General features: G+C 40.9%; 1 long non-coding RNA gene across 1 annotated transcript in view; it reads left to right on the top strand.

Moving 5' to 3' along the window:
* Positions 1-731: 731 nt before the first annotated feature.
* Positions 732-11,637, top strand: part of LOC117831404 — a 30,329-nt gene continuing 19,423 nt past the window's right edge. Inside the window, exon 1 of the long non-coding RNA XR_004634991.1 lies at positions 732-808. This is a non-coding gene — a long non-coding RNA (uncharacterized LOC117831404). The remainder of the gene's footprint in view (positions 809-11,637) is intronic.

Genomic DNA, 11,637 nt, shown 5'->3' with positions numbered 1-11,637 from the left:
GCTGAATGAATATAGTGTTCCTCTCTACATTGTATTTTATTTACCTGTATGTACCATTTGACTTTGTGAGCTTTAAAGCCAAAGATTGCCTCCACGAGCGCCAACATTTGCCCTGCTGAAGCCAAGGCATTCGCACAAGCAACCTGGCTGGATGGGACGGAGTACTAACGTCATACCCGCAACGCTAACCGAAGCACGTATTAAACCAACCAATAAAATGTCAGAGATCCCCCAGGTGGTTACAGTCCACAGCGGAACAGATTCATCTGTTGATTTGAAGCAGAAAACTTGTGGCTTTGAAAGTTCAATGACTCTTGTCTTATAGTTTGCTACATTTTCTCTTGACGTAGGATTCTCCTCTGCTAATCCAGTACACAATGCTGCAGGACCTGCCCTAATACCATTAACAACCAATAACAAATCTTTGTGTCTGCATCTTTTCTTATCCATCAGTCATCTCGCAGACATGGCTACTACACTACATTAAGCCCAATGAGGGATGGTGACAGCCAGTCGCATGGATCTGGTCTGTGTTCCTTCATTGCCCTTGTGTTCAGACGATTGTCTCTGCTGTAAGGGTCAGCGCTGTAAATCAGTACACTGGGGTTGGTCATTAAAAACGGCCTGTTCCTCCCCTAACTGCTGTACAGAGGCCGGAGCAGGAGGGAACCTACAAGAATGTCAGCTATCAATCCCTGATCCCGCCCTCCTGCTCATCTCATTACAGGGCAGATTGACGGACCTGCCGGCTCCTGCACGGCCATCAGAGAGGAAGCATCAGGAAGCAACGCAGACTACAGGAAGCCAGGTCGGTTTAATAACCCACTGTACTGCAAGATGGAAAATATGTAGATCTGTGACTGTAATTTGGTTACCATTTCATGCAATCAAACCCATGTACATTGACGACCACTATTCTTTATCATGTTCTGCTTTACGTCCACTCTCAGGTTTTTCTCCTTATCAGTCCCATATGGTTTATATGTTCATTACCCTCACGGCCTCTTAGTGCCTTGACCCCAGTGATTTGTTATAGGATTGAACTCAGGTCTTCTTTAATTAACGGCGGTCATGATAAATCAGGACAACCACAAGCTGTGTGTGCAGACTGTTGCATTCCCAGTAGTTTAAAGTAACCAAGTACAATGTAGTACATTGACACCAATGCTGGACTTAAATAAAGAAGAGTGTCAAAAACAGTGCTTAAAGCTCCTGAGAGGAGTTTTTTGACTACCACTGAATACTGATGGTTCAATATGACCTACAAAAACAAACAAGACTAACCAAGGACAGATTATTTCTTCATAGTTTTTTTTTAAATGCCTGCCTCCTCTGCTGTGGGGTAGGTGTCAGCTGAGGAAAAGCATGTTGCCAAACTGCATTATTCAAACCTTTCCAAAGCTAAGATTCATTGTGGGTTGCACTTGATATTTTCTTATGACAGAAATCACTACTTACACGTTTGAGAGATAAGGCCAGCTGACAGATGAATTCCCACTCTGTCCACAGGGGCTGTCCAAATCAACACAATCTGAAAGTTTTGAAACAGAAGCTTTAAGTAACTCAATTTTTAGCAACTTTATATTTCTGTATCACAACATTTAAGAGTAGATGTATTTTACCTTTCCGTCCTTTTAACCTAAAAAGTAAGTTTTCTTTCTAGCTTTCAATCAAAGAAATACTTGGCAGATTAAAAACGTATATTAAGCCATTAAAATTAATCACACATTTTTAAAATCGATCCATACCAATTACATTGTGAAACCTAAATCTCACAATCTGTACAAAATGTCGATTTGTCGCACCAAAATATATATCATTATTTTTTCAAACTGACTGAGACCAGGAAAAATGATATAATATTTAAAAATTTCAAATGCTGAAAATTCCACTACTAACTATACATTTCTTTCCATCTCTGCTTTCACTGTGCGAGACTACATCCCACCAAACTTTCTAAAATGCCATAAATTCATCTGACTGTTAGGAGCAGCTGACAGGGATGTGTTTGTTTTTAGAGTTATCACTTTTTTTTGTGTTTGTTCTTAAACAATAGATTGGTTTAATTTCAAACTAGGAAACTATATCATTCAGTCATCTCCTTGTGTTGGTAAGAATGCTGCTTATCATGCTGTTCATTTGATATATCCAAGGTTAGTGAGAAAAATAACTCAGTAAGACCACTTAACAGTTTGAAAGATGCCAATTTCATTTTCATTACTGCACATGTTCTCCCTTAGTCCTCTACGGGGCCCAATGAATAGTATTTGCACACACTACAGAGTTCAGAGGCTATTGTATCTTTGTTTTTCACTTCACTCTAACATACAGAACATTTCTGACAGAAACACTCTCAAACATTGAACCACACATTTATCCAAAGTAGATTTCAGCATTTGTGTTGCTCATGAACAAAGTTGCTCTCAACCCACAAAGTGTCCTCTCTCATTGTATGCTTTTGTGTTTATCATGGTCAAGCTCAGCCGATGTTTCTCTGACCTTTTGTTGCTGTCCACTGGCTACAATCTTTCAGATAATATCCATGATATCAGGAAAGCTGGGGCCTTCACTGAAGAACCCTTATTGTAGTGATGTGTGCATATGGAGGCCGTACGACCGCGGGGGGAGAGTCGGGTGCCCGTGTTGGTGTATCGTATGGGACAGGCAGTGTCACACCAGGGCCCTAACAGGCCTACTGATCGTCCCTGTAGATAAGAAGAAGGGGAAGGTCTGACTCCGACGTGTCCCCAGGGCCCTGAGCGCAACTGGGGAGCCTGCCTGCAGAAGCTGGTGTGCCTGTTTACCATCTTACCAGGGCTCCCTGCAGTCGTCTGCACGGACTAGAAATGTCTTAGGCAAACACGCTGTGAAGACAGAATATGGAAGCTGACAGAAATAAACGTGGGTTGGGGGAGAGGCGAGAGGCAGAGAGGGAAAGGGAGACACAGCGAGCGACGGGGGTCCCGAAGTGCTGAGGAGATTGTGCTGGCATGCTGGCCAGAGGCTTTCAGCGGAGTGGGCACCACTACCTCTCCTTTTCTCCCCTCTGAGGAGCTGCATGCTGGTGCTCAGATATAGACACATCTGCATGGGCAGACACCACTATGGCCTCGCCGCCTGCATTCACTCACCGTTGTGTTTATCTCCGGCTGAGTGTGCCACTGTGTGTTTGCCAGCACACAGTTATGTATTTACTGGTCTGCTCACTTGTGTATGTATTCATTGTTTATTATGTTACCTCAGATCAGTGTTTGGATCTTTAAACCACAGTTTCACTTAACTGATGAGATTTCTTACGGTGCCAGCGGCAAACTGTGTGATACATGGCAGGCATGTTCTACAGCTTGTGTGTATTTGTAAGCTAGATATAGTGTTTGTTGACAGAAAGTTGACTGAAGTAGAATAACGGCATACCTGAAGGGCAGCAGGAGGGGGGATAAAAGGGTCTTGAGTCCCTCAAGTTATTAAGTTCATGAAATTAGAACAGTTTGATATGAAGATAGAGACATCTACATGGCTCATATTCATAAGTAAAAGACTTGATGTTATATTCCTCAAGGTAAGAGGTAAGACTTACTGTAAGTGAACCATTTCAGTGATGTGCATCTACTGTCTTAATCAGCAAGTTATAACCCACATACTTCTGGTGAAAAGATTTTGAACCACCACAGAAAAAGGATGATGAGAACGGTGCAGAGGAGGACTACCTAAACAGCTAGTATTAACACTGTAAGTTTGAAAGTAAGGTGCTTCTTTTATTAGCTGTGTGCCTTCAGTTAATGTTAGCTACATCAAACAGGCAGCTGCTAGCTAGCAGTAGATGCATATTGAAGTTTCCCCACAGCATTCACTTAATTTGCTTAAAGGCACTGTAAGGAACTTTCATGTTGTGCTGATTTTAGTGACTCCTTTGGGTGAAATAGGTAGTAGTTCTCCGAGATGAAGACCGCATTTCCCAGCACCATCACCCACCATTGTAAAGATGTGGCTCTCATCAAAGCTTACATATGTTGTGGAAGCGAGTTGATGGAGGACAGATCTTCTACTTTGTTACTGACAACTTTTTGATGGATGAAGACTGATGGGGTCATGTATTGATTTGTAGCTACTTAAAATGATCAACTGTAACATATAACAAGAACATTTTGGTCACTCTGATTTATTGCAGATAGTTAGCTTACAAAAGGTGGCCAGGCTTTTGGTTAAATGTTACCCATCACAGCCCAAGCATTATGATGTGTGCTCGGGTATCCCAATGTAAAGATAATGTAAATGTACACACAGTTTAACTTTTGTCCCCAAAGAGCAGTAAAGCATTCATACGTTGGCAGAAATATTAATCTTTATGCTAATCCAGTATTAGCCATGAGTACAGAACATTATTTAAAAAGGAAATTATCTGAAGAAAAAAACCAAACTCCACCTGCTTGTCAACTTCCTTTTCACTGCCAAACTTTAGCAGCAGAGTTCTAAACATAGATACTTTCAAGTGAGTGCCAGATATCAACTTGGCTTCTTTTCATGGGAAATAAACAGCCCACAATATGGACACTAAAATGTAGTATGAAGAAATAATCAATCTTGTAACATATTTTACTTTGTAGGTCAAGAAAAGGCATCAGTATAAGAGTGAGATTATTTCAAAATCAGTGCCTTTAATAGTTGTTAAAGTTTCTTTCACAGCCTAAGTATAATAATCCACATGGGCTTTTTGTGGTGACTTTGATTAAGATCATTATTGTGTCTAATAATTATTTGATACTTTTTAATGCATTTTTTGTTTTAAAGTTGTGACATTGTATTAATTGTGCTTGCATTGCACATCCAGTATGAGTATTTCATGTATTTACCCAGCATGACTGAAGATCATTTTCCTGTCGTAGAATTACTTGTTTGTTTATAAAATCTTTAGCCTTAGATAAACACAGTTTCTTGGTACCACTACTGAACAAACTCTTCCACAGTTTGTCCAGACTTGGATTCTTTTTGTCCAAAATTTAAAAACAGATGGCTTGATAAGTGTGAAAGCAGATCAGCCTTAATTTGCAGCAATGTAAAATGTTTTCAATTATAGGTGGAAATGGAAGTTGCCTCAAGCCAAAGAAATGTCAACACATATTGGATTAACTTTTCCCCACTGGGGAATCCATCCCAGTAGTACTCAGTACGTTTTTCTGGAGGCATTAAGATGTTCTGTCTACATCTTGACAGTTCTGTCTTTTTTCTCTCTTTTGTTTTCTTTACTCTTGCTACTTAATCCACCCCTCATCGCACTTAAAGCTCTATCTCTCTCTACTTGATTTCATTTTAAGTAGCCCTAGTGAAATGTTAAAGAGTGAAATGTAACATGTAAAAAGTCTCTTGCAGTGAAAAGGGAAAGAGAAACATTGATGATGACCGATGAGTGAAGAGTTTCATTTATTTGAAAGTAGAAATAGAGATGCAAAAGGTGAAGGATAAGTGCTGAGAAGCTCACGAGCAACACAGAGACATATTCTTTACCTCTCTCTTCATATTTCTACGGTCACTCCTCTATCTAACCAAAGATAATTGAAGTCTCTTTCTTGCTCTACTCTCTCTCTCTGTTTCTCTCTCTTTCCTCCTGATTTGCCTCCCTCTCACCCTCAGTTTTGGGGGATATTGGAGTGGAGCAGAGTGGGGCAAAGGTTTGGGGCTGGGGTTAGGGGAGACCGTAGCGGCGATGCAGTAAAGCGATTCTGATTTGTGCCCACAGCCATCAGCGTCACTCTGCTCGGCTTGTCAGTCTGTAGGAGCATCAAAGTGCGCTTGTCTGGGACTGCTGTCACTAACAGTAATAGATATCATTTCAAAAACCATCCGTCCTGCCCATTGTGTCTGGCTCCAGCCAGTGGCTGGGGCCCACCTTGGCCACGGTTGGATGGGCCTGTACTCTGCGTGCGGTGCACAGGGGCCCCGGCGCCGGGCTTAACTGTTGGGTCACGGTCTGACATGTAGACATTCATGGATGGTTACCTCAGTAAATGTGTTGATATGGCCACAGAGCTGCACTGAGTAGATGTTTGAGAAAATGCTCCAGCACAAGTTCTGCCATGTGAGGGGGGTTTACATGTGTGGAAAAGATTGACAAGATTTTGGCATAAACGCAATGACGTCTGATATGGTCTGTGTCTGGTTTTGTTGTTTGGTTGTTGGAACAAGCCAGCACATTGAGGTGTCGTTGATGCACACGCACAAACACACACACTGGGTCACACTGTCCTCCTACACCAATCAGAGCCTCTGTACAGCCACTAATGGCTATTAACTACCCAGCCGGTGGTGCAAGAATCTGACATCACAAATGTCACTCTGCATTAGGCCTGCATTGCATCAAGACTCCCTCCAAGACAGCTTGGCGTTCTGGCACTGTGTTTTTTTCTCCCTATTTGCATTTTTAAGCATGTGGCCATAAGACTGTGTACGCATGTATACATACTGCATGCACTGCTTTTGTACATCATGACCTTTATGTTTTGTATCTTTATCCACAAATGTTGTGCGCCTGTTCACTCTCATCTGCTCTTTCTCATTCTCTGCATTGTTCTTCTTATACTGTATATATTCCAAACATATGAATCTAACCCTTTACTAGCCTGTTGTTGTGTCACTGGCCTTGATAGACTACTCTTTATCACAGTGAAGCCTCCACATCATCAGCATAATCTTCTGTTTGGTAGCGTTACATTTACATCAGCCGCTAGAGTCTACAATCGAAAGTAGGGCATCCAAACAGCACATGACACCCTCAGCTCTCAGAATTGCCAAGTGACAGTATGCCACAAGCAAATAAAAAGGTCATTCATTAGTGGAGTGCTTATATTTTGATAAACATTGTAGAATACACAGAGCACCCATGGTGCTAGTTCACATATGCACAACAACACTGTCTACTCAGAGTTTCAACAACTACTTATTATGGAAGCATATTTGCTGCCTGGATTATGGTCAAAGAGTGCAGGGTATAAGATGAGATAACACCTTATTGATTCACAGAGAAGAAATTCAGTAATGTGCAACATGCTAAATGCAACGTTCTCGTGCTGCGTTTCCACTTGCATATGTGTATGGACGTAGGTAAGCTTAAGTCCACTCATTCTTATGGGAATCGCTGTGAGATCAGATTTGCCTGCAAAACTCCTTCCCTCCGTGACATTTTGGTGTGGAATTGCCTCAACGTTAAAAAATTTGAACAGTATGATAGTGTTCTAGCTTATCCAACAGGCTACTCATTAGCTACAGGTTATTTCAGTTGCCTATGTCGATTGTCAAGCCAGTTTGTGTAACTAAAAATAACTGAGATCTGAGTAAGTCATTCTGCTAATAAGTGGTTATACGTAACAAGCAATTAGATGCTCTTTATTAATGAAACACAGCATCAAAGTGCTTATTCCAAACTACTGGATGTCGAAAAGTGGACAAAAGTAGCCTCTTCTCCATGCTACATGTAGTATCAGGTTTCTTTGCACCCATGAAGAAATGCATGTCCATTCCTTGGACACTAGAGGCATCATTGATATATTTAAGATCTATGGACACCAGTCACTTAATAAGTGGTAACAAAGGTTTTTTGCGGGGACCAAAAACATCCTGGCTTTGCACATGCTTCAGTTGTCGATAAAGTGGTGAACGTTTTGATCACATTTTCAACCTTGCAGATTTTATTGATAAAAAATGAAGCTTTTTATCTACACACATTTGCTTTTGCAAGTTAGAATCCAACTTGTATTGCAGGAGGGGTTCTTCAAACATGAGCCTATGTTAGCAGCATCTGGTCATTGGTCAGCAGTAAGAGTGATGCGTCTACTTGTTTGTACTGAATCAGCCGATGGTTGGATCGCAATCAGAACACTATAAAGTACATGAACAAATGTGACAAGTGTATTTCAAATCACATGAAAGTATGAGGTTCCAATTGAAAATTGGAAGGTCTGCTTTAGTTGTTCAGTTTACTCATTTTATTAAATAAGTAGAGCCAGGAGCTGTCCTGAGCTCCTACTTCATTTTCAAGCACTTCAGATCTCTAATTAAGATATTTCTTGATCTTGGCGTCTTTCATTTGGTTCCAAGAAACTCCATTATCTGATTTCTTGTCAATCAAATTCTTGATTAGATGTCATGACCTCTGAACCTTGCTGTAGATTCTAGCTAACCCAGAATGGTGCTTGACTGTTGTTTATAGCTCGGCTCCTGAAACAGGATGTTGTTAAAAGTTGAAATCTGCCATCTCGGAAATCCACCTGTTTGTGTTTTAACCTTGCTTTTATAAACCTAACTTTGAATGTAGGAGCATTATATAAGATGCCGTGCTATTAAACCAGTCTAAAGGAACTAACTAACCTTAGAGATGATAAAAAGGAACATGTCACTCTAAGTGAGTGTTCTGAAACATTGGTGCCACATGGATGAAAAGGTTAGATTGTTGGAAATGTTGATATAGACATTGTTGGCACTTTAATGGGTTCATTTTCGGCTCCCAGAGAGGAAAAAGTGTAAATGAGGTCAGGTAAAGGAGGGAGAATGAATAAGAGAGGGAGAGACTGACAGAGAAATGAATGGACGGACGGATGAGAGAGACATAGAGAGAGAATAGAGATCAACAGTAAGTTGACAGAAAGTGCTTACGACGCACTGCCACTTTGCCTCAGCTCCCCCCATCCCTCCCCCACCACCGCCCCTCCCCTCTCCCCTCTAACATGCTCTCGTCAGCTAATTATCCAGAATTAGAATCTTCTTTCACACCAGTGGTGTCAGGGCGCCTTAGCTTGATCTGTCAAAGCCCCCTTCATGACTGGGTGCTAAACTCGCGACAGTTGATGAGTGCGAAGGCCGCCGCGGCTAATTGTAAGTGAAAAGCTGGACAGGCCTGACAGTACAGGGGGAAAAAAGAGAGAGAGTGTGTGTGTGTGTGTGTGTGTGTGTGTGTGTGTGTGTGTGTGTGTGTGTGTGTGTGTGTGTGAGTGCGTGTCTGTGTGTGTGTGTGTGTGTGTGTGTGTGTGTGTGTGTGTGTGTTTGTGTGTGTAAGTGCATGTGTGTGTGTGTGTGTGTGTGTAAGTGCGTGTGTGTGTGTGTGTGTTGGGTGTCTTTGTCTGAGGACAGATGAAGGAGGAGGGTTTGTTTTTGTTTTGCAGGTGGGAAGAGGGTGGCATTGTGAACTGGTGCTCGTATTTGATGACCGGATTGGGGTGGTTGAAGAGGGAGGGGGGAAGTTAAGGGTCCCATGGCACAGAAATATCTGCTCAGTGAGGAGAAAGAAAGATGGGATGAGAGAAAGAAAGATAGAAAGAGAGAGAGTGAAAGAGAGAGAGGGAAGCCAAGTGTGAAAAAAACAGGTAGGTGTGGTGAAGGAGGACAACAAATCTTTTCTTCTAGGGCATGTCGGCCAAGATCTTGCTCATCACTGCTCATGGCCTGTGACCACCATCGGCCTGACAAAACAGTTGTGTGTGTCTGGTGTGCGTGTGTGTGTGTATTTATAAATTTCCATGAAAGCTGTTTTTGCTATTTGTGTTAGTGAATATAGGAGCTACATGCTATGCTTAAAGCTTCCTACATGCTCCTGCATATCCATGTTGTGCATCTGCATATGCTCTGTGCAGAAGATGGCTCAATATTTATTACATCTGATAAATGTCATATTTTATACGCAGTCTATGATAAAATAATGAATGCATCAACGGCTAACTGAGGTTTTAGTCACATATCCCATATTTGTTTTTCTGTTGGTTTGTGTGTCCATATTCAGATGTGACAGCATGTGGGTGCTGCCGTTGTCTTTGTGTGCCAGTTGGCCCGCTCTGAATGTTTGTTAAAGTAAGATTAGGTTAAACGCTTACTTGCCAGGCCAAATTAAGTGTGTCACCAGTGTACAGAGGGCGTGATGTGGCATGATGGGAGGTTGTCACCTGTCTCTTTGGGGCATCTGTGTGTCTGAGGATGGCAGAGTCCACTCGCATCACACAGCGAGGCGATGAATAAATTGTCTCGTAACCAAAACAAGACAACTTTGACAGTATGCTTTGCGATTTGGTAATAATATAATCAATAAATTAGAATTTTGGATAATTATAAAACATGAATAAGTTTCACTTTACAGAAAATGTTTTGTGAATGTGAACAACTTTGATCATTTATTTAGTTCTTATTACATATGTTTTATTGAGCAACACAGATTAAGACACCCTTAAGACTTTAATATTAGCAAATACAGGATACCTCTCCCAAACTAGTGTGATTATAAAAAAATCAACAAACCTATAAAATAGTCATTGTTGATTTTGCTAGCTTAGACAAACATTACATTCTCTGTTAGAAACTCACTGTTGTTGTTGTTTTTGTAACTGAAAATGTTTTTGGATTTTTGGGGAACAACTGGCTATGCATTTATGTGACTAGAGACCCAAACAATACTGATACTAGGACTGATACAGATACCGACACCAATACTGGTACTGATGCCTATATCAAAACTGGTGCTGATACTGGTACCATTGCCACTACTAACACTTGTACTAATACCAATAATGTTACTGATGATTCTGACACAATAGTGATACCTATACCAATATTGATATGGACACCAGTACTGATATTGATACTGGTACCAATACCAATACCAATACTGATAATGATTCTGATAACTGTAACAAAAACAATACTGATAGAGACACCAGTACTGATACTGATACTGATATTGATACTGGTACCAAGGCCAATACCAACGCCTCTACCAATACTGATACTGATAAAGATACTGATACTGATATAAATCTTAATACTGCTACCAATACTGATACAGACACCAGTACTGATACTGATATTGATACTGGTACCAATACTAATACCACTAATGAAACTTGTACATATTCTAATACCAATATCCATACTGATATGGATTCTGACACCAATACTGATACTGGTACCGATAACAAAACTGATACTGGTTCTGGCACCCATTTTGTATCAACTTCAAATATTTGTCATGTTGAAACGTTTTGTTCAGACATGTTTAAAGGTTTCAATTGAACCAAGATCATTGTTATATCAAGGACAGAAGTACTATCAAATTTAAACTAATCATTCTCAATAGGTCTGTGTGCAGTGCTCAAAGACTTTTCTACATGTATTTAAGAAAAAGGGCATCAGGCTATTAAATTATAACTCACTTTTTTAGTGAGGACTATTTTCAAGATCTGAGTTTACTTTTTGAGATGTGAAAGCCAGAGTTTTATCTCTGCTCTCAGGAATAGTGTCAATCATTTATGACAACCTATTGTGGTGTTAATGATCATACCCATTATTTAATAAAACCAGAGGAGCTGTTGACCTTACATTTATGTGTTTGCTCGAAAGCTAAACAGGCAGGATTCAGCAGTCAGCCAGCAGCCTCCACTCCAGCAGTACTTTCAGCCACTTGAAGACTGGAAACAGCTTTTCTCCAGCTCGTGTAGATTTGTGTGGATTAGGGCCTCTGCTCAGCAGCAGAGGGTTTGGAGAGACTGTGTGCAGAATAGGCCAGGAAGCTGTTTGGAATTGGACGTTGTTCCTTCCCTCTCGTCATTACCCTCAAACCCTCACAAAGAACCCAAATCTCTCCGTGCCTTTGAACTTATGTTTCAA

Source organism: Notolabrus celidotus, chromosome 19, assembly GCF_009762535.1.
Source record: "Notolabrus celidotus isolate fNotCel1 chromosome 19, fNotCel1.pri, whole genome shotgun sequence".
Classification (NCBI taxonomy): Eukaryota; Metazoa; Chordata; class Actinopteri; order Labriformes; family Labridae; genus Notolabrus; species Notolabrus celidotus.
The sequence above is the reverse complement of the archived record's forward strand: the minus strand, read 5'-3'. Positions and strand labels throughout refer to the sequence as shown.